General features: G+C 40.0%; 2 non-coding genes and 1 pseudogene across 2 annotated transcripts; all 3 read right to left on the bottom strand.

Annotated features, from left to right (window-relative positions):
• Positions 1 to 5,077: 5,077 nt before the first annotated feature.
• On the bottom strand, positions 5,078 to 5,159 carry TRNAS-AGA (transfer RNA serine (anticodon AGA)). The gene has a single exon. It is a non-coding gene; the product is annotated as a tRNA-Ser (tRNA).
• A 5,115-nt stretch (positions 5,160 to 10,274) lies between these two features.
• On the bottom strand, positions 10,275 to 14,359 carry LOC117980553 (heterogeneous nuclear ribonucleoprotein A1-like; annotated as a pseudogene).
• Positions 14,360 to 17,771: 3,412 nt separating this feature from the next.
• TRNAQ-CUG (transfer RNA glutamine (anticodon CUG)) lies at positions 17,772 to 17,843 on the bottom strand. Its single transcript has one exon. It is a non-coding gene; the product is annotated as a tRNA-Gln (tRNA).
• Between the last annotated feature and the right edge of the window lie 4,166 nt (positions 17,844 to 22,009).

The raw sequence follows: 22,009 nt of genomic DNA, 5'->3' as shown, positions 1-22,009 counted from the left end.
TCTTTCATGTTGTTGCCCTCCAGAATTAATCATTCTCCTTTAATGATCAAGGCCCACAAGCATAAATCTTGTACCCGAGAAATGGTAGACTCACACTTTTCCCCAATCAAACTTTCTAATGCTCATCCACCTGGAAATTGCAGTTTTCATTTTTATTTGTGTATTCCACCCTCTTTGTGCCATTATGCTGCTGGCCACAAGCAGTTTCCTTAAACTCTCCCTGTGTGGGCTTGTTTATATTTGTAGAATATTCCTCCTAATAGACACCAATCACCATAAGGTCAGCAACTGTGCTTGTGTTTTGTTTACCTTTGTGTCTATAGAACTAAGCACAACACCTGGCCCACCACAAAAATTTAATATTTTCTACTGTGTGTGTGTATGTGTGTGTGTGTGTGTGTGACAGAGTTTCACCTTGTCGCCCAGACTGGAGTGCAACAGCGCGATCTGGGCTCACTGCAACCTCCGTCTCCTGGGTTCAAGCAATTCTCCTGCCTCAGCTTCCCAAGTAGCTGGGATTACAGGCGCCCGCCAACACGCCTGGCTAATTTTTTATATTTTTAGTAGAGACGGGAGTTTCACCATGTCGGCCAGGCTGCTCTTGAACTTCTGACCTCAGGTGATCCACCCATCTCGGCCTCCCAAAGTGCTGGGATTACATGCATGAGCCACTGCGTCCCGCCTGTTTTCTACTATTTATAGAAAGAATGACCTTCTCAGAGCTCCTAATTGAATGTTTAGTTCACAGTAAGAACCTAGTTTAGTATATTGCCTTACTTGAATCTGCTGATTGTTTTAGTCCAAATTCTTACTCATCTCATTCTTTGTCCTCCTTCTAAGTTATATTCTCTGTTAGAACAGCTCTAAGCCAGTCAAGTGGCTGCCCACAGGGCCACTAGCTATTACTAGGTCTGAGGAGGCAGTTCAATTACTGAAGGAGAGAAAATTGTATTCCTCATGTTGCAATTTTAAATTTCTCTAGTTTTTAAATTTCTATTGGAGAAATTCTTTTCCTTCTCTACATTCTTGGTCTGTATTTATGTAGAATAATGTTTCCTTGATTTGCTAGATCAAACCTATTTATATATTGATTGCAGAGAGTCCAGAGCCTATCCTGTGTAGAAGGTGATGGTTGTAAGCATGTCAGAATTAAATTTAAAATTCACTGTAACCTAAAACTAATGTTAAAATTGATCTTTATATGTTTTTCTCTTTGAGTCTGTGGGTAAGAATGATTAAACTCCTTTGTTTAATATCAGCTTTTTAAAAAATCCCACTTACCAGAACGTCTTCTTTCTACTGTCTCCCTCCAAGTGGGCAAGTGGGCCAAGGTGCTCTGAAGGGATGTATGGACTCTCCCTGGGGTGTGGGGGTGAAGGTCAAGAAGTGGGGTAGGGGAGGGAAGACAGTGACATTTTCTTCTGTTAAACCAGTGACCACTATCCATCGAATCACAGAATACAAATTTCTTTTTGCAGCATAGGTTTTTTTCCAAACAGTCACAGACAGTAGAACACTTGCAAATGCCTCCTTTAACAGTTGAAAATTTACAATGCAATAAAATCGTCTTTGCATCATGGCTATGGCATACACTGGAGTCCAGCTGGGTAGGGTCAAATTCTGAGACCTGTGATTCTTTACTCTAGTAAAAGCCATTTGCTTCTCCCCACTGCCCTTTAGGGTAACAGTCTGGGATGGCTACTCTCTCCTACCTTTCCTTTGCCATTGATGGTACAATAATGATCAGTTCTTGGTATATCTTCTATTCTTCTTGGTACCAAGGAAATATTTTTTTTTGCAGCAGCAGAGCTTGGAAGGACCCTGTAGGAGCTGCCTAGCAGTTCGGATCACAGAACACTGTTCCCAAGTAAGTTTCAAACTATTTTAGAAAAGAACTCTCCATAAAACCTGAAATATGAGAATAGTATTTTAAACTCTTGTGTTTTCCATGGCTCTTTCTCTAATGCTTTCCCTTTAAGGGTGATGTCCTTTTATCTTGACATCATCACACTCAAAAGCAGGAACACTGTAATCCCAGCGCTTTGGGAGGCCAAGGCAGGAGGATCATGAGGTCAAGAGATTGAGACCATCGTGGCCAACATGGTGAATCCCTGTCTCTACTAAAAATACAAAAATTAGCTGGGCATGGTGGTGCGCGCCTGTAGTCCCAGCTACTAGGGAGCCTGATGCAGGAGAATCGCTTACCTGGGAGGCCGAGGTTGCAGTGAGCTGAGATTGCGCCACTGCACTCCAGCCTGGCAACAGAGCAACACTCCATCTCAAAAAAAAAAAAAAAAGAAAAGAACAGAAAAGAAAAAAAGGCAGGAACAACCAGGCAGTTGAGGAAATGACATATGAAGCCATGGTCTGATTCATGAGCCCCTCTAGTGAAAATCAAGCAAGCAGTGAGGGAGTCCACAGTTGAGGTGGAAGACAAATAAAACCGGAGAGTGTCTTCCATTATTCTGTGAGCTTTGAAGATGGAGCAATGAAAAGTCAGCTTATAGAACTAGATCCCTAAAGTGGTGCTGTTTGTTCTCAAAATATAAAAAATATGAAAGAAAAAAATAAAAATAAGTTTGACAATACCCTTAGCAGCATGGGGCAGGCAAGGCCTTGAAAGTTATTTGCTTTAGGTAAACATGCACCTGTTTTATTTATTTTTGTATTAATTTTACATGTTCATGATTTATTGACAATTTTTTAGTAGCCAAGAATTCACAGAAGGGAACAGTGGTTTCACTTTATTTTTTATTTTTTAATCTTGTTTTTAATTGACACATAATAATTATACATATTTACAGAGTACAGTGTGATGATTTGTTACATTTATACATTGTATAATGATCAAATCATGGTATTTAGCATATACATCTCAAACACTTATCATTTCTTTGTGGTGAGAACATTCTTGTCTGTTTATTTTGTAATATACACTATGTGGCTGGGCAAGGTGCCTCATGCCTGTAATCACAGCATTTTGGGAGGCCAAGGTGAGAGGATCACTTGAGGCCAGAAGTTTGAGACCAGCCTGGGCAACACAGGGAGACCTCATCTCTATTTCAATTAAGAAATTTTTTTAAAGAGATATACACTACAGTATTATTTACTATGGGCACCATACTGTGTTTCCTTATTTTTCTGCACTGACTGTAACACTGGTTTTCATGACACTGTCCATCAGTGTGTCTCGTTTTCCATGTTACGTTCTTGTCTATAAGACATCTTTTCTCTTCCTTAGTAGTAGGAAGAGAAACAAAACAAAACAAAACCCTTCTAGAACTCGATGGCATTATTCAGAAACTAGATCAAATGCTGTTCTTCTACAAGGCAAAATTCTGTGAGATCAATCCTTGCTCAAGATCTCTGCTCCAGCCCCAGAACCTGAACTTGAGTCTGCATGGGCTTGTCCAGAAAAAAGCATCCAGAAGGAGAGAAGCTCCTATTTATGCTACCAACACTCCTCTCTAAGATATGTTTCTGTTGTTATCATTGTTAAGACGGAGTCTTGCTTTGTCCCCCAGGCTGGAGTGCAGCAGCGCGATCTCGGCTCACTGCAACCTCCATCTCTGGGGTTCAAGCGATTCTCCTGCCTCACCCTCCCACGTAGCTGAGATCACAGGCACACGCCACTATGCCCGGCTAATTTTTGTGTTTTTAGTAGAGACGAGGTTTCTCCGTGTTGGTCAGGCTGGTCTTGAACTCCTGACTGCAGGTGATCCGCCTGCCTCGGTGTCCCAAAGTGCTGAGATTACAGGCGTCAGCCACTGCGCCCACCCATTTAAGATATCTTTTTGAACAAATTTATATTTTCAATTTCTGATCATATATGTCAGATGGAATACTTAACTCCACTATTAGGAATTATTTCCTCAAAAGGGCTTTAGCATTTCATTAGCTTTCACATTCTAGAATTCTATTAGATTGTTTTTCCGAATCAAAGGAACCTGCATGCTGGATGTGGGAGAGGGTAGGAGAACTGATCAGGCTCCTCCTCTGGAAACCTGAATCTCCGTACACTGAGACAAGTCTTGTTCCTCCTGCCTGCACTGCTCAGTAGAGGATTTGTGGCAGTTTACTGTCACTGCCCCACTAATTTTGAAATGCAGTGCTCTAAAGAGACACATAAAAGACGAAAGGATCTGGTATTTTATCAATGAACAGGGCCGGCACTCTGTTTATGAAAAAATATTAGAATCATTCTTGGATGAGGTAAAATAAATCACAACTCTTTGAAGATTTGCAGAAGAGTGGTGAGGACAAGCTCCACTTAAGCTGCCAAGGCAGTGATGCATGAATTCCCCTAGGAATTCCTAGGAAGGTACTCAGCTGTGGTCAACATTCTTTTGGTCAATGCGTTAACCCATAATTGTTCATCACAATGAGATTCTGCATCTGAGCTGGGGCTCTTTCTGTGCTCAGGATATAATCGCAACCTCACCTCGGTTTTAGTCACTCTTGCTTCACCACTGTCCTGGACCCCAGGACAGGCCACTCCACTTGACATGGTTGATTTTTTTTTTAATTGGTTTATGTAAAAAATTGCTTTACTCAATTATCTTTTATTAAGTAGTGGTTTGCTTATAAATGCCCAATATAGATTCTCATCTTGGTGACCATGCCTGTGTGCCACTTTCTCTTGTATTTGATCATGGATTTCCTGGAATTTCCTTTTCTACGTTAAACCAGGGCATTTGCTTGACTGGAGAAGATCCCTAATAAGGGGACAATTCTGTGAGACACAAACACTCCTAGCAATTTTTTTCTCTAAGGAAAGCTGTCTTCAAAATGGGGCATCTGTTTCAGGAAACAGAAAAACATCACCCTGAGCTCTTCTTAGGGCAAAGGAAAACATCAATAATACGACTGTGATAGAAGTACTTTTTTTTGGTATGACTTTTCCTCATTGTTTCAGAGACATGGAGTATTATTAGTGGGTCCATAAAGAGGAAAAGCCTACAGGTTGGAACAAGCAAGCTTCTTCCTGAGAGACAATAACAGACTTTCAACCTGGCAAGACACCAGACTTCCAATCTGGCAAGGTGTCAGTAGACTCCCTTTCCAACAAGAAAGGGACCGTAGTCGGCAGGATTCGAACCTGCGCGGGGAAACCCCAATGGATTTCTAGTCCATCGCCTTAACCACTCGGCCACGACTACGTGAAGGACGCTTTCCCCATTAGCATAAGTCACTGTACTGAACTTCAGCTCCCTTGGAAAGGTCAAATTTTCTGCCAAAAAGTGTATTCGCTGTCAGTATTCACTGTCAATGTTTCTTATTTTTTGACATCAGTTAGATGACTATCATGCTGTTGTGGTAAACTGACAAGTAACACTTTATCCTCGGACCTAGGAGGACCCCTTATTCTGATGTTTTGATGGAAGGAGACTACGCGGGAGGCATTCCCAGAGACCAAGCTTCCTGCTCCATCCGCTTCTGATGGTGTTCCAGGAAACACCCACAACAATTGCGACAAGCTCTAACATTTGCTGCAGAATTTTGAGTTATAGCAATGATTTGAACAACCTCAAATGGCCATCGATGTTTGACTTTTAAAATAAATTTTGGAAGATCCATATAATGGAAGATTCTGCAATTGATAAAAGGAATGAGATGCACTTCTATTTACTGAAAGGAAATGCACTAGTATTTCAGTGGTAGCCCAGTAAGAGGCTACACTTAGTAAGAGGATACACTAGAAATCCACTTATTGTCAGTTTGAGAGCCTGGTATTGCCTCTAAGAAACTTCATCTTTTCCCCTTGACAACTCCCGCTTTGACCTCCAGTAAAGGACTCCCCCTGCATCTCAAATCAAAGGTAGGTTTTTACTGCCTTTTTTTTTCTTTTTTAAGTTCTCACTTATTTAAATGCCCCTTGAATGCTTATCTGAGCTTCACTAACGATTCTGGGAAACAAAAAGTAGATTTACTCACTCAGTGTGGTTTCCAGGTAGAAGAAAGAGAGATGAGGAGTAAACTCAAGGTCTTAATTCCTTATTCTGTCAGTTTTGGTAAATCATCTCTTGAAGGAAATCTGTCCTAAATTGTCAAATCTATTTACAAAACATTGTTCATACTGTATTCTTAGTATATTCTTGATGTCCATATACTAAAATGTAATGTTATCCTATATTTATTCCTGGTATTAGTATTTTCTGTTTTCTCTTCGTTTTGTTGAACAATCCTTGATTTAGAACAATAATTTTGTCAATCATCCCTAAATGCCTGTTTATGGCTTTGTTGATATTCTCTGTTTGTTTGTGTGTGTGTTCTATCTTTTTGTAATCTTGCTTCTAACATTTTAATTTGCTCTTTTCCTCTAAATTATTGAGAAAAAAGCTTTAACATCAAATATTGAAACATCTTTATTCTAATATATGCAAGTAGAACTATAAATTAGACTTTGGGCACAGTTTAGCTGCATTACACAAATTTTTATATATCTTATTTTATCATTCATTTTAACTAAATGTGATTTCTTTAAGCTATGGCTTTGGATGAGTGTTTTTTCATTTAGTAACATTTTGGGGTTTTCCATTTTATTTCTGATATTGATTTTATTTTTATTATGCTGGGCTCACAGAATATATTCTGTGTCATTTCAATCCTTGTACATTTTTAAAGACTTGCATTAGGGCCCACCAAGGGTATTTAAAAATAATATGTAAATCAACATAAAAAAATCGGTAGCATTTCTATATAAACATAATGACCTAACTGAAAAACAAATCAAGAAAACAATCTCACTTATGATAGCATCAAAAAATAAAATACTTAGGAATAAATTTGACCAAGGAGATGAAAGATTTTTACACTGAAAACTATAAAATGTTGAAAGAAATTAATGACAACATAAATAAATGGAAAGATATCCAATGTTCATGAATTAGAATAATTAATAATGTTAAAATGTCCATGCCATCCAAAGCAATATACAAATTCAGTACAGTCCTTATCAAAATTCCAAAGGGACATTCTTCACAGAGGTAGAAAAAATAATCCTAAAATTCATATGGAATCACACACACACACACACACACACACACATGCACCAAATAGCCATAGCAATACTGAGAAAGAAAAACAAAGTTGGAGGCATCACACTTGTTGCTTTAAAATTATATTATAAAGCTAAAATAATCAAGACATATTGTTCTGATAGCAGCATAATCATTCCTGAATAGAAACAGAAACAGACCAATGCAACAGAATAGACAGCCCAGAAAAAAACTCAAACATATACTGCCAACTAATTTTTGACAAGGGCATCAACAGGACACAATGGGGGAAAGAATAATCTGAAGCCGCCCCGTCCGGGAGGGAGGTGGGGCGCAGCCCCCGCCCGGCTAACCGCCCCGTCCGGGAGGTGGGGGGGGCCTCCGCCCGGCCACCGCCCCGTCTGGCAGATGGGAGGCGCCTCTGCCCGGCCGCCCCGTCTGGGAAGTGAGGAGCCCCTCTGCCCGGCCACCACCCCGTCTGGGAGGTGTACCCAACAGCTCATTGAGAACGGGCCATGATGACGATGGCGGTTTTGTCGAATAGAAAAGGGGGAAATGTGGGGAAAAGAAAGAGAGATCGGATTGTTACTGTGTCTGTGTGGAAAAAAGTAAACAGGGGAGACTCCATTTTGTTCTGTACTAAGAAAAATTCTTCTGCCTTGGGATGCTGTTAATCTATAACCTTACCCCCAACCCCGTGCTCTCTGAAACATGTGCTGTGTCCACTCAGGGTTAAATGGATTAAGGGCGGTGCAAGATGTGCTTTGTTAAACAGATGCTTGAAGGCAGCATGCTCGTTAAGAGTCATCACCACTCCCTAATCTGAAGTACCCAGGGACACAAACACGGCGGAAGGCCGCAGGGTCCTCTGCCTAGGAAAACCAGAGACCCTTGTTCACATGTTTATCTGCTGACCTTCCCTCCGCTATTGTCCTATGACCCCGCCAAATCCCCCTCTCCGAGAAACACCCAAGAATGATCAATAAATACTATTAAAAAAAAAAAAAAAGACATAGAGAATTAAAAAAAAAAAAAAAGAAGAAGAATCTCCAATAAATGATGCTTGGAAAACTGGATTTCCACATGCAAAATAATGAAATTAGACTCTTATACCATACACAAAAATCAACTCAAAATGGATAAAACACCTAAATGTAAGACCTGAACACAAAACTTCCATAAGAAAACAGGGGGAAAGCTCTTCGTCATTGGCCTTGGCAATAATTTTTTTGGATATCACGCCAAATGTCCAGGATACACAACAAAAATAAATAAATGGGACCACACCAAACTACAAAGTTTCTGCACAGCAAAGAAAACAATCAACAAAATAAAAAGGCAACTTACAGACTGGGGAAAAGGAGTTAATATTCAAAATTTATAAAGAACACTTATAACTCCATAGCAGAAAAACAAATAACCTGATTAAAAAATGGTCAAAGAGACTTACCTTCTGAGCACAGCTGGCAGCACTACAGTGTCATGAAAAATGTGCAAAGGATCTGAACAATTTCTTCAAAGAAGACATAAAAGGGCCAATATGCATATGAAAACGTGCTCAACAACATTAATCATCAGGAAAATGCAATATTAAAACACTATAAGATATTACTTTACACCTGTTAGGATGGCTATTATCAAAAAGACAAGAGACAACAAATGTTGGCAAGGGTGTGGAGAAAAGAGAACCCTAGTACACTGTTGGTGAGAATGTAGATTTGTGCAGTCATTATGGAAAACAGCATGGATGTTTCTAAAGAAATTAAACATAGAACTACCATATGACCCAGCAATTCCTCTCCTGGATATAAACCCAAAGGAGATACAATTACTACCTCGTAAAAGACATCTGCACTCCCACATTCACTGAAGCACTATTCATAATAGCCAAGATATGGAAACAACCTATGTCTGTCAATAGATTAATGGATAAAGAATCTGTGTGTGTGTGTGTGTGTGTGTGTGTGTGTATAATATTACTCAGCCTTAAAAAAGGAGATTCTACCATTTGCCACAACATGGATGACCCTGGAAGATATTATGTTCAATGAAATAAGCCAGACATAGAAAGAAAAATACTATGAGATCTTACTTATATGTGGATATATATTTAAAAAAAAAAAAAGGTCAAACATACAGAGAGAATAAAAAATTGGTTGCCAGGGGTAGCTGAGGAGAAAAGAAATAGGGTAATGTAGGTTAAAGGATACAAAGTAGCAGATATGTAGCATGAACAAGTCTAGAGAGCTAATGTACAACAGGAAGACTCTAGTGAATTGAATTGTACTGTATTAGGGATTTTCGTTAAATGAGTAGAGTTTAGATGCTTTTGTCCAAAAAAAATGTAACTATGTGAGATGATACATGTTAATTTGCCTCATTGGAACAATCATTTTACTATCTACATATATTTCATAGCATCATGTTGTAAGCATCAAATATACACAATACAATATCTTTTAATAAATAAATAATATATATTTTTTAGTTGAGTGTAGTGTTCTATATTTGTCATTTAGGTAAATAGATTTGTTTAAATAATCTTTATCTATACTGAAATATCATTAAATGTGTATTGTAAAATTTCTGTGGCCATGGAGGTGCGCTGCTCAGATCTTCCTTCAAGGAAGAACTTGTTTTCAGTTGCAAGAAATGCTGTCAGCTGACAGCCTCCAAGGCACTTTTACCATCTTCAGCTACAGCACTTTTACTGTCTTCTACAGTGTTCAAACTGAGGTTGTTTTCTTCTTGGTGAGCAGAGTGGGTGTACGCTAAAGCCTGGCCATTTCCGCTTGACTGGGGTCTCATCTATGAGCAATTTTTATACCAAAGCTGGACGAGACTTTCTCAGAGCTGTGCCAAAACCTCAGGGTTTTTCTACCCAATCCTACTTTCTTCCTTCTCTAATTTTGCCCATGCCAGACCCACATCATGGTCTGAAATCTCTTCCTGCATTCATCTTTTTCCTTCTCCTCTTTGTTTATTGTTATGGGCATTATTGTCAATAACCTCTTGCACTTGTAATGCATCTTAGTGTTTGCTTTCCGGAGATCCCAAACTTTCACAGCTGGTATCAGAAGAGGTCTGTGAAAGCAGATGGTAAAATATGATTTGACAACTATATTACTCACTGCCAAGCTGGCAAGGAGGACCCCAGCTTGAGTGGTATGAGTGCTCAAGGAGTCTCTGAAACAAAGTGACATATAATTGCTAAAAATTTCTGGTTTTTATATGAGTTCTTGAGATAGATGTTTTAAAAATCTCTATGGTGCGGATGACGTTGTAAAATGTTTGTGTGATGATTCATGTGTTTTTAAGTTGAAAACATGGGTGACAAGCCATACAATAATGATTATCTGGCTATGTAAGCAGAGGGGGCTTAACCTACAGAGCTGTGAAGATAGTTAATACAGCATAGTGTCCCTAAGGGTAGAAAAGGCAGGCCAGGCAGGGTGGCTCACACCTGTAATCCTAGCACTATGAGAGGCCGAGGCGGGTGGATCACGAGGTCAGGAGTTCAAGACCAGCCTGACCAACATGGTGAAACCCTGTCTCTACTAAAAATACTAAAATTAGCCGGGCGTGGTGTCCTGCGCCTGTAATCCCAGCTACTCAGGAGGCTGAGGCAGGAGAATCACTTGAACCTGGGAGGGGGAGGTTGCAGTGAGCCGAGATCGTACCACTGCACTCCAGCCTGGGTGACAGAGCGAGTCTCTGTCTAAAAAAAAAAGAAAAGAAAAGGCAGTGAATGTTTGTGCTGCATAATACACAGAATCAAAATAAGCAAGGGCAAATGAACAGGAGGCTGAGAACACTTCCCTAATATAAAATAATCTTTTAGGCCGGGCGCGGTGGCTCACGCCTGTAATCCCAGCACTTTGAGAGGCCGAGACGGGCGGATCACGAGGTCAGGAGATCGAGATCATCCTGGCTAGCACGGTGAAATCCCGTCTCTACTAAAAACACAAAAAAATTAGCTGAGCGTGTTGGTGGGCGCCTGTAGTCCAGTTACTTGGGAGGCTGAGGCAGGAGAATGGCGTGAAGCCGGGAGGCGGAGCTTGCAGTGAGCCGAGATCGCGCCACTGCACTCCAGCCTGGGCTACAGAGCGAGACTCCATCTCAAAATAATAAGAATAAGAATAAGAGTAAGTCTTTCCGGGCGCAGTGGCTCACGCCTGTAATCCCAGCACTTTGGGAGGCCGAGGCAGGCGGATCACCTGAGGTCAGGAGTTTGAGGCTAACCTGATCAACATGAAGAAACCCTGTCTCTACTAAAAATACAAAATTAGGCCGGCGTGGTGGCATATGCCTGTAATCCCAGCTACTCGGGAGGCTGAGGCAGGAGAATCGCTTCAACCCAGGAGGCGGAGGTTGCGGTGAGCTGAGATCATGCCATTGCACTCCAGCCTGAGCAACAAGAGCGAAACTCCGTCTCAAAATAATAATAATAATAATAATAATCTTTTAATGAGTTCTTGGACCAAAGCCTGACTCCACTTTTTTTTTTTTTTTTTTTTTTAAGACACTGTCTCGCTCTGTTGCCCAGGTTGGAGTGCAGTGGCGCGATCTTGGCTCACTGCAAGCTCCGCCTCCCGGGCTCACGCCATTCTACTCCCTCAGCCTCCAGAGTAGCCGGGGCTACAGGCGCCCGCCAACACGCCCGGCTAATTTTTTGTATTTTTAGTAGAGACGGGGTTTCACCGAGTTAGCCGAGTTAGCCAGGATGGTCTCTATTTCCTGACCTCGTGATCCGCCCACCTCGGCCTCCCAAAGTGCTGGGATTACAGGCGTGAGCCACCGCGCCCGGCCGAAGCCTGACTCTACTTCTAAAAGTTTTACATTTTTAAAATTTTTGTTTTGTGACTTGTTATTTTTTTTAGCTAATTTTGTGTGTTCAGTGGAGTTACAAACTCCATTTCTACGGACTTCTGCTCTTGGGAAGCTGGAAGAGGAAAAAAAAAAAAAACAAAACTGTCGTCCAAACCTTCACACACAACAGCAAAGGCAAAGTGGGGAATCTAGACTTCCATCAAGCTGTAACAAGGTGCATTCCCTCTACCTCCAACACACACACACACACACACACACACACACACACACACACACACACTTCTCGAAGAAAGCAGAATAGGGAGCTGAGACTTTCATTGCCCCAGGCTGTAAAGAACCCCCTACCCCCAGCCCAGAATGAAAGTCAAATAGCCAGATATCTACTTCCATGTTATTTCTGGAATCCTTGAGCCTAATTTTTTTTTTTTTTTTTTTTTTGAGTTGGAGTCTCACTCTGTCGCCCAGGCTGGAGCGCAATGACAAGATCTCTTCTCACTGTAACCTCTGCCTTCTGGGTTCAAGCAATTCTCCTGCCTCAGCCTTCTAAAGTGCTGGAATTACAAATGTGAGCCGCCGCGCCTGGCCGGGTGAACTCTTTTAATGGTGAAGTTCAAGTCACAACAGTAACTATCAGTTCAACTACACCAAGGTTACTGAAGATAATGGCTTCTCCACCCAAGCAGGTCATATACAAATTCCAAATAGAATGTGGCATCACCCTGAAGGAATTCCCTTCACAATGTTGGGGAAATTTACCAAGATGGCTTCAGAGTAGACTAACTTTACATAGCACATTTTTCAAAGAGACACATTTATTCAGAGTCATGATTAGACTATTACATTTGGCATCCAACAGCCTAGGTGCAAAAAAAAAAAAAACAACACTATATTAAAACCCTTTGTTGAAATGATTTATACTTTCCTCAGAACAGAAACTAAAATAACCTATTATACAATTAGTCATAAATACAGTCCTCAAGTTTTTTGCCCATATACATGAGTATTTGTCTAATACATGTCTTCTTTGTAGCAGTTAGGCCCTTCCACCACTGGGCTTGGCTGAGTTCACAAATCGGTTGTAATCTGCAGCTTCCCTGTCACTTCTTTGACTCTCCTTTCCTGGTAAGCTTTGTTTCCTGGCAGTAATTAAAATCTTCTACCACTGCCGTAACTACTGCTGCTACGGAACTGCCATAGCCACCTTGGTTTCATGGTTTGGCAAAGTATTGGCTTCCACCACCATAGGGACCAGAGCTTCTGCCTCCAAAGTTTCCTCCCTTATGGGTCCAAAATTTGAAGACCGATCGTTGTAATTGCCAAAATCACTGTAGCTTCCACCACCTCCAAAATTGCTTCAATCATTATCAAATCCGTTATAGCCATTCCCACTGCCACCCTATCTACCACCACCACTTCTGCCACCAAAGCCAGCACAACCACTGAAGTTTCCTCCATGACCGAAGTTGTCATTCTCACCAAAACCACCTCCAACGCCACCACCAAAGTTTCCAGAACCACTTCGACCTCTTTGGCTGGATGAAGCACTAACCATCTTTTGCTTTGACAGGGCACTCCTAAAGTCACAGTTGTGGCCATTCACAGTGTGGTATTTCTGAATGACAATCCTTTCCATGGAGTCATGGTCATCAAAAGTTACAAGGCAAAGCCCCTGTTCTTGCCACTGCCTCGGTCAGTCATGATTTCAATCACTTCAATTTTTCCATACTGTTCAATATAATCTCTTAGTTTATGTTCTTCAGTTCTTCTTTAACATCTTTATCACAGTTAAGTGGGCACCTGGTCTTTGACAATCTTCTCTTGAAACAGCTGTCTTTGGTTCCACAAATCTTCCATCCACCTTGTGCGGCCTTGCATTCATGGCTGCATCCACCTTTTCCATAGCGGCATATGTGACAAACCCAAAGCCCCTGGAGTGCTTGGTGTTTGGATCTTTCTTTACTACACAGTCCGTGAGCGTTCCCTATTGCTCAAAATGGCTCCTCAGGCTCTCATCAGTTGTTTCAAAGCTCAACCCTCCTGGCCAGGTGCAGTGGCTCATGCCTGTAATCCTAGCACTCTGGGAGGCCAACCTGGCCAACATAGTGAAACCACGTCTGTACTACACACACACACACACACACACACACAATTAGCCAGGCGTGGTGGTGCCCGCCTGTAGTCCTAGCTACTTGGGAGGCTGAGGCAGGAGGATCACTTGAACTCAGGAGGCGGAGGTTGCAGCGATCCCAGATTGCGCCACTGCACTCCTCCAGCTTGGCGACAGAAGGAGACTCGTCTCAAAAAAAACAAAAACAAAAACAAAAAAAACAAAACTCAACCCTCGAATGACAATGAAAAGCTTCAGCAGCTGTTCGGGCTCTTTAGGAGACTCTGACTTAGATATGATGGCAGTGGGAAGAAAAACGTTTAACAGTGCTTCCTCAGCAGTGTCCACAGGCAGAAAAGGCCAGGTTTACTTTTAGTATCTGAATAGTATAGTTGTCTTATTTTATTTATTTATTTTTTAGTACTGTTATTGTTTAGTACAAGAATAAGAATTTTAGCTATTAAGCATAGAGTGAAAATCTTGTGAGCTTTGTTAAGATACTGTCAATCATTGAAATATGAATGGATTTTTACTATTTTAGGGATAAAATGCTTCAATAATTAATAATTTGTGAAAAACTTTATATTTTATGTAATATTAAGAATTAATAAAATAGAAATTAATATAAGGAAGTTAATATAAATATAAGAGTTCTTTAGATTGCTGTATAGGAAGAACATCACATACTTTTATTCTCAACAAATATTATAAATATTTACATTAGAATAAAATGAAGAATAATAAAGTTGTAATTATATCTTAATTCTTCATTTCTAGAATATTTAAAAATACCTTCAAAAACTATTTTCTATATTAGCCTTGAGTCTTTAAACAAAAGTTCTATTTGACAATTTTTTTCATTTTGTCAAAATAACTTAAAAGCAAAATGTCTATTTTGTCACATTAAACTTTCACAAGGGGGAAACGTTCCAAAATTTTGTATTATATCATGACAAATCTTTGTTTATGCAAGTATAACAAAGTCTTTGAAGAAAAGAGGAGATGTTTAGAAGCAATGAAGTCCATCTAAGTTAAAAGTGGGCATCTATTTTTTGGCCCAGCTGTGCTGTAGGGTGACTGAAGAAAAATCTAGTAAATGATATCAATACACAATAATATCAACCTTTGAAATTTTGACTAGTAAAGTTTTGATTATAATACAGTTCTTATAGTAATATATTAATATAAAATATAATACATTAAATATAATGCTAATAATAATTAGTTTTTCAATAAAATTCTTAAATTTTTACATCCTGGCATTTTATTCACAGCAAAGAGGCACTACTGCGTAGCTTTGGCCATGCCCTCAGACAAGTACTAATTTCATAGTCATTCGTTCAGCATTTGCATGAATTATAACTTCAGTAAACAGTTCTAAAAATTATCTTTTATTATGATAAATGACTCCAGTATAATTTGATCCTTATTACAACATCCCATTTTGTGTATTATTGTTATTCATCATTTTAGTTCCATTTTGTTTCTACATCTCAAAATTTAGTAATTATTAACTAATATTTTAACAGATTATTTAACAAATATTAGTTTTGTAGAGACAGGGACTCACCATCTTGCTCAGGCTGGTCACCAACTCCTGGCCTTAAGTGATCCACCCACCTCACCCTCTGAAACTGTGGAAACTACAGGCATGAACCACTGTGCCCGGCCTATTTTAACAGATTCTGTGGCTGAATCATAATGAAAGAGAAAATTGATGGAAAAAGAAAAGTTTAGGAAGAAAAGAAATTATAGATAATCATATTGATGAACATAGTGGTCTAATATGCCTAAGACTTCATATGACTAGGGAGAATTCTCTACCAATGAACTGTGCATCCTCAATGGTTCTGTGATAACTAAATTCCTGCTATGGACTGAATGGACTCAAATGCATATGTGGAAGCCTCTCTCTCTCTTTCCTTCTCTCTCTCTTTCTCTCTCTCTGTTTCTCTCTCTCTTTCCTTCTCTCTCTCTTTCTCTCTCTCTGTTTCTCTCTCTCTCTCTCTGTCCCCCCAGTATGTGAGGATAGAGCAAGAGGACAGTAGGCTGCAAATCAAGAAGGGAGGGCTCACCAGACATTGAATCAGCTGGAACCTTGATTTTGGGTTTCCCAGCCTTCAGAATTGTGAGAAATAAATGTTTGTTGTATAAGTCAACAAACATTATATAGTTATAGTAGTCCAAACTGTCTAAAACAATTTCTTAGGCTTCTATGTAGCTAGGATGGCACGCATGTGCCCTAAGTTTTGCCAATCAGATGTATTTCTTCTTTCAGAAGAAACATGTATATAAACAAGGGAGAAAAACTCCAAAATTATGTATTTTATCATGATACATCTTTATGCAAGTATAATAAGGTCTATGAAGAAATGTTTAGAAGCAAATTAGGTCCATCTAAATTAAAGGTAAGCATCTATTTTCTTGCAACATTTGCCTTGGTAAGGGTAATGAATAGATATCTGCTAAATGCAGGTAGATATTTAAGCTTTTAGAGGCAGTGGTGGCATAAGGCCTAGCAAAGGCATTCCATGCTGGGGAACATAATGCTGCTAGCAGTTAACACTAGAAAATGCATGAGGAATCAGAAGGAATGGGTAGTACAATATAAAAGGGCGAATAATCATTATGTGTGGAAGCATTTGGAAAATGAAAATGACAATTCAAAGTTATAAATTCTCCATTAAATGTATGGTTGCAGAATCAGGAATTTCCTCTGCAGTAAAATAATTTTTAATTTTTGTGACCCAAGAATTGCCATAATTCAAAATCAAATTTATATTATAAACATCTCTAGGTTTCCCATTAATGGAAAGATGAATGAATGAGCTGTGGCATGTTCATATTACACAGCAGCTAACATGAAATCAATGAATGAATGGTAGCTACATACAACAAAAGAGATGATTAATTTTAGCAATATAAGATTAAATGAAAAAAGATTATAACATATAGCCTGATACCCTGTATCCACAATTAAAAGACACAATTTTATAAATACTAATAGATAAGATCAAACTAAGGAAAGCACTTTGGCCTTAATTCTTCAGAGACCCAGTAACTTCTTTGTCTTTCCTTTAGTTGTGACAAATCCAAACATTTACCAGAAAATAAACTAACTTGCAACAAGAGACATTTAGTTTTATGAAGACAAAATAATCACAGAGGCATCCTAGGATACAATTTTAAAGCTCTATCATTCTATGGGACGTATTCAGCATTGACAGCAATTCTGTGTGGCGGGTTAATGTCACAGAAATGACCAACAGAGCACTTAGAAGGTGTATCTGGATATTTACTTACCGTGTTGACAGTGATTGAAGTTACCATGTGAGGATCCAATAGTGTTCAAATACCTAAGAGAGTTTAAGCAATTTTTATTTAAAGTACAGATTTATTTTCACTAATCCTTGTTTCTCAGTGGCAAATGAAACACCTATAAATTCTAGTGATTGCACCTAAAAGGCATTATAAAGCCTCATTCTCTTGGGAAAAAGATACACACAAGAATCTTTCTTTTCCCTCAAATCTGTTGAGTCCTTTTTGTCCTCTGAAGTGAATTAACTGCATTTCATAAAGCAATAAATCAAATAAAAAGTTTAACTCAACTCGAATTATTTTGGGTATTAGAATATCTGTTAGGTGGTGGTGAGGAGGGTAGTAAAATGAAGGAGGTATGAGGGTCTCCTGCTCTGAACATAGAGCAGAGAGTCAGTGGGCCCCGTACAGAGCCTGCGTCATACTTTGGGTTCATATGAACTGGAGATTCCTGCCAATCATATCTAAGAGGGAAATTTATTTTAGAAAGAAAAAAAATAGTGAGGAAGCAGGAGGACAGGTTCCACCGAGATTTGAACTCGGATCGCTGGATTCAGAGTCCAGAGTGCTAACCATTACACCATGGAACCTCGCAATAGCGGGTGTTTCTAACAGGCCTTCCTGAAGGAATATATCTTCATTTCCGAACTCAAGCTGTCTTCCCTTTAAGAACCTAAGTTTCTACCCTAATGTTCGTTATCTGCCGCCATCACACAAGTTCCCTTTTCGTTTCGCACAGGGCTCTTCGTGCAAGATCCAAGAGCAAATCGGTTTCCAGGGGCAGATAAGGTAAGTCCGTGCCTCCCCTGGACTCTTAGCCACAGCCTGCGGGGCTCCCCAGCCTCGGTTCTGCGGCCCTAAGCCGGGCTGCCCCGATACAGGGGGAGAGGGCACCAACCTAGCCGCGCTGACAGATTGCGTTGTTGGAAGAACCGCGAGGCTCGCCGCCTCCCGAGCGTTTGTCCGGCGTTCTTTGCTCCTAACGCTAGGAACACTTTTGAAAGTTCAATTTCGTAACGTATAAATTATGGATGACTTCAATTGAGGCGGCGTGTCAACTAGTCCTGGCCGTGGCGTTGCCGAGGGTAAAAAACAAAAAACAGGACACCAAAAGATGCTTTCTGCTTCCCGGGAAGGCTCCACCTCGTGGATACCAAAGAGTAAAGCACTGTTAAAAGCTCGAATATTTGCAAGGCAGGATTTTGTAATTAGTTTCTCACTGATAAAGCTTTAACTTGGTCTTTCTCAATGGGATTAACTGTGAACCTCTCCCAAAATATTCAGCAGTAAAAATTTACTGATACCAAGACCCGGACATGACTTGTCTAGGAGTGTTCATTGCAGGAGATAAAAGCGATCTTATGTTGTCAAACAGAAAGGCTGAGGAAGGAGGCAGAGGGTCTTTAAGAGTAAATAATCTCAGGTGATAGGATCTGAACCTTCCCAACAAGATCACATGAGAGGTATCGGCATCTGCCAAAATTACTTTATTGCCTAGAGACGTCTAGTGTCATGGACAAAAATCCTTCCTGCTTCAATGAGGCGGCACTGTCACTACCAGGTTAAAATGGGTCCCGCCCGTAGGGCCGTGTGCTCTGCGGCAGGAGCTGCAATGGCCGCTGTACAGTGGCAAAGAGAATATCCGTACATATCTCATCCAGTCCATCTTCTCCCAGCCCTATGACTTTCTGATCCACTCACTACCAGAAAGCAAGACAGAATGAAACCCTCTTACCAAACGGGATAACTAAGGGTGGTTTCCAGGAGCTTCGGGAACAAGAAGCATGAGGATCCTAAGCATTTTCAATAAAAATCTAGCCCACTGGAGGCTTTTGAAAAACTGAAGGTCCATGTAACAAATTTAAGATGAGCATTTCTAAGGGCTAGGGCTTGTACCAAGTTCTGTGCTCTCTGAAAAAAAAATTAAAAATATATGCCTGTAATGGTCAAAGCTGAAACAATTTGAGAAACAATAAATAGAAGACTTCAAACCAATCCCTACAGCTTCCCTGATGTGCAACAAATCTCAGTTTTTCAAGGAATCTCCTGAGCAGAATTCCAGATAACTCCACCCCTTCATTGTGGGCTCTGCATAGTGATTGCTCTACAGAATACAGTATGAAAAAGGGTGGGAAAGTAAGCAGTGAATAAATCCCAAAAGCATTACACCAGCAGTGGTAAGCCATGTTGATAGTATATTGTCTTGATATAACGTGATAAAAATGGCGCTTTAGGTCAAGCATGGTGGTTTATTCCTGCAATCCCAGCACTTTGGGAGGCCGAGGCAGGTGGATCACTTGAGGCAAGGAGTTCGAGACCAGCCTGGCCAACATGGTGAAACCCTGTCTCCACTAAAAATACAAAAATTAGCCAGGCGTGGTGGCAGATGCCTGTAGTCCCAGCTGCTCATGAGGCTGAGGCAGGAGAATCACTTGAATCCGGGAGGCGGAGGTTGCAGAGAGCCGAGATGGTGCCACTGCATTCCAGCCTGCGTGACAGAGGGAGACCCTGTCTCAAAACAAACAAACAAACAAACAAACAAAAACCCTCCACTTTACCTCTGCGGTCTTGCTCCCTCGAACCCCTAACTCCGATCTAATGATGAGAAAAATATCAGACAAATCCTAGTTGAAGGACATTCTACAAAATGCCTGCTCAACACTCTTCAAAACTGTCAAGATCATCAAAATCAAGGAAAGTCTAAGAACTACCACAGCCAAGAGAGCTTAGGGAGTCATGATGACTAAAAATAACATGGAATTCTGAATAGGATCCTGGAACAGAGAAAGGAAATTAGGTAAAAATGAAGGAAATCTAACATATTCATTTTAGTTAATAATAATGTATACATATTTGTTAATTGTTTGTAACAAACGTACCATACCAATGTAAGATTTTAATAATAAGGAAAACTGAGTGTAGGGATATATGGGAACTCTCCTTTATATCTTCCCAATTAAATGGAAACTATTGCTCACAGGAATAAGAACAAAAATGTGACCAAATGAAGTTATTTCTTCAAAATGAATTCAGAACTCTGGCTTGCAATGTGCATCGGTACAATTCTCTCCTGTTTTTGCTTAATGAGCCACATATCAGACCTAGTGGTACAGCTTGCACAGCCTACAACTGACCTGAGAGTATACGGACTTGAAAATAGGAAGGACAAATTTTTGTGCCACGCCCACTGCTGCCCTTAGTGCTGTGGACACAGAATTGAGCAGGACACTAAGCACTGGCCCTGCCTGTGGAGATTTCAGTTTGTAGTGATGAGATATTGGCTAAAAACAGTGAATAAAGTAACACCCACACAGAGAAAGTTAGGGAAAACTGCAGGTGACTGGAAGCTAACAGCCTAGATAAACTGAGAAGCTGAAATAAGCTGGATATTTGAGTTTAGGCAGGGATTGAAGATGGTATTTAGAAGACGGTGTTGGCCCAAACCTTTAGAAGACGGTGTTGGCCCAAACCTTTTCACATACTGTGAGATACAAGATAAGGGCGTAGTCTGTGGACTGGTTGTCTGGGTGGCCATACCATAGTGGAAGTAAAAGAAGAGCTGAGAAAAAGTTAAAGGATAGGCTGAGACCATGGATCAGGCCAGGGCTTCAAGGTGGTTTGTTTTAGGAGCACAAGTATCTGCTTTGAACTGTAAACATCAGGGAGCAACAAAAGTGACTTTGAGGAACTTAGGAGATTCTCATTGTCCTTTTGCCCTCAGTATAACTGAACATTTCTTTGTTCCCTGCCATGCTGAAGTTGGTTCTGCACCAGGAGCTACTGGTACCAGTCTTTGGGAATTGGTTTGGGAATTGTCTTCATGTTTGCTCATAGTCATTTTATTTATTTCCCAAAAAACAAAATGCTGATGGAAAATTCCTCTCCCTCAAATTCCCAATGTCAAGAAGTTAGTAGAGCAAAGATTTGTACAATATTTTTTTGCTCTGGACTCCAGATCATATTGAATAAAATCTAGGAAATCCCTTTCTCAGAAAGATGCCCCTAGATACACACATATACCATTTTGAAAACTATCTCAAGGTGTTCATGAAACACTTGAGGTCCATGTATCTCAGGCTAAGAATCCTCTGCATTTGATATTCCTCTCTATGTCATCTAGCGTAATTTTTAACTAATAAAAAATGAATTCTATAGGCAGAAATTAAGCATCATACTACTGAAGTAAAATTGTCTTTTAATTGTGCATGAACATTTAATTAATCTTGGTCTTGTAAATTAGGTCACAGGTGCACCCAAAACAAGCCAAAATACTAGTTAAACCAGTTCTCAGAGGGCTCTTCGGGTGTATATTCCTGACAGAGCAGTTTGGGGATACTTGATGCAGACATAAGTAGGTCAGATAGTGGAGAAGAACAGGCGCATATTTATCACAGGGTTATTGGACCTCTACTGAGATAATTTGTTATTGAGAATTTTACTGGTTTCTGTTTAGTGCTGATTCTATCCTGTTCAAACAAGGAAAGTATACACTTCAAAATCGCATTATATACATTTATTCATTAAGGACTAATTCTCAAACTTTGAACATCAGAGAGGCAGTCTCTTTCAGGTGCAACCCTCATGACTATACTATAGCTGATTTTGGACCCCATTCTCCCAAATTACTTCTTATGTAATTATTATCATTATAACAAATGTGCACAATACATTATTTTATAAGCCAAATGGATTGGCAAGATGTTTTTGTTTTGTTTTGTTTTGTTTTCTATCAAAACACAAAGAAGCAGGGGACTGG

The sequence above is a fragment of the Pan paniscus genome, chromosome 5, assembly GCF_029289425.2.
Source record: "Pan paniscus chromosome 5, NHGRI_mPanPan1-v2.0_pri, whole genome shotgun sequence".
NCBI classification, from domain to species: Eukaryota; Metazoa; Chordata; class Mammalia; order Primates; family Hominidae; genus Pan; species Pan paniscus.
The sequence above is the reverse complement of the archived record's forward strand: the minus strand, read 5'-3'. Positions and strand labels throughout refer to the sequence as shown.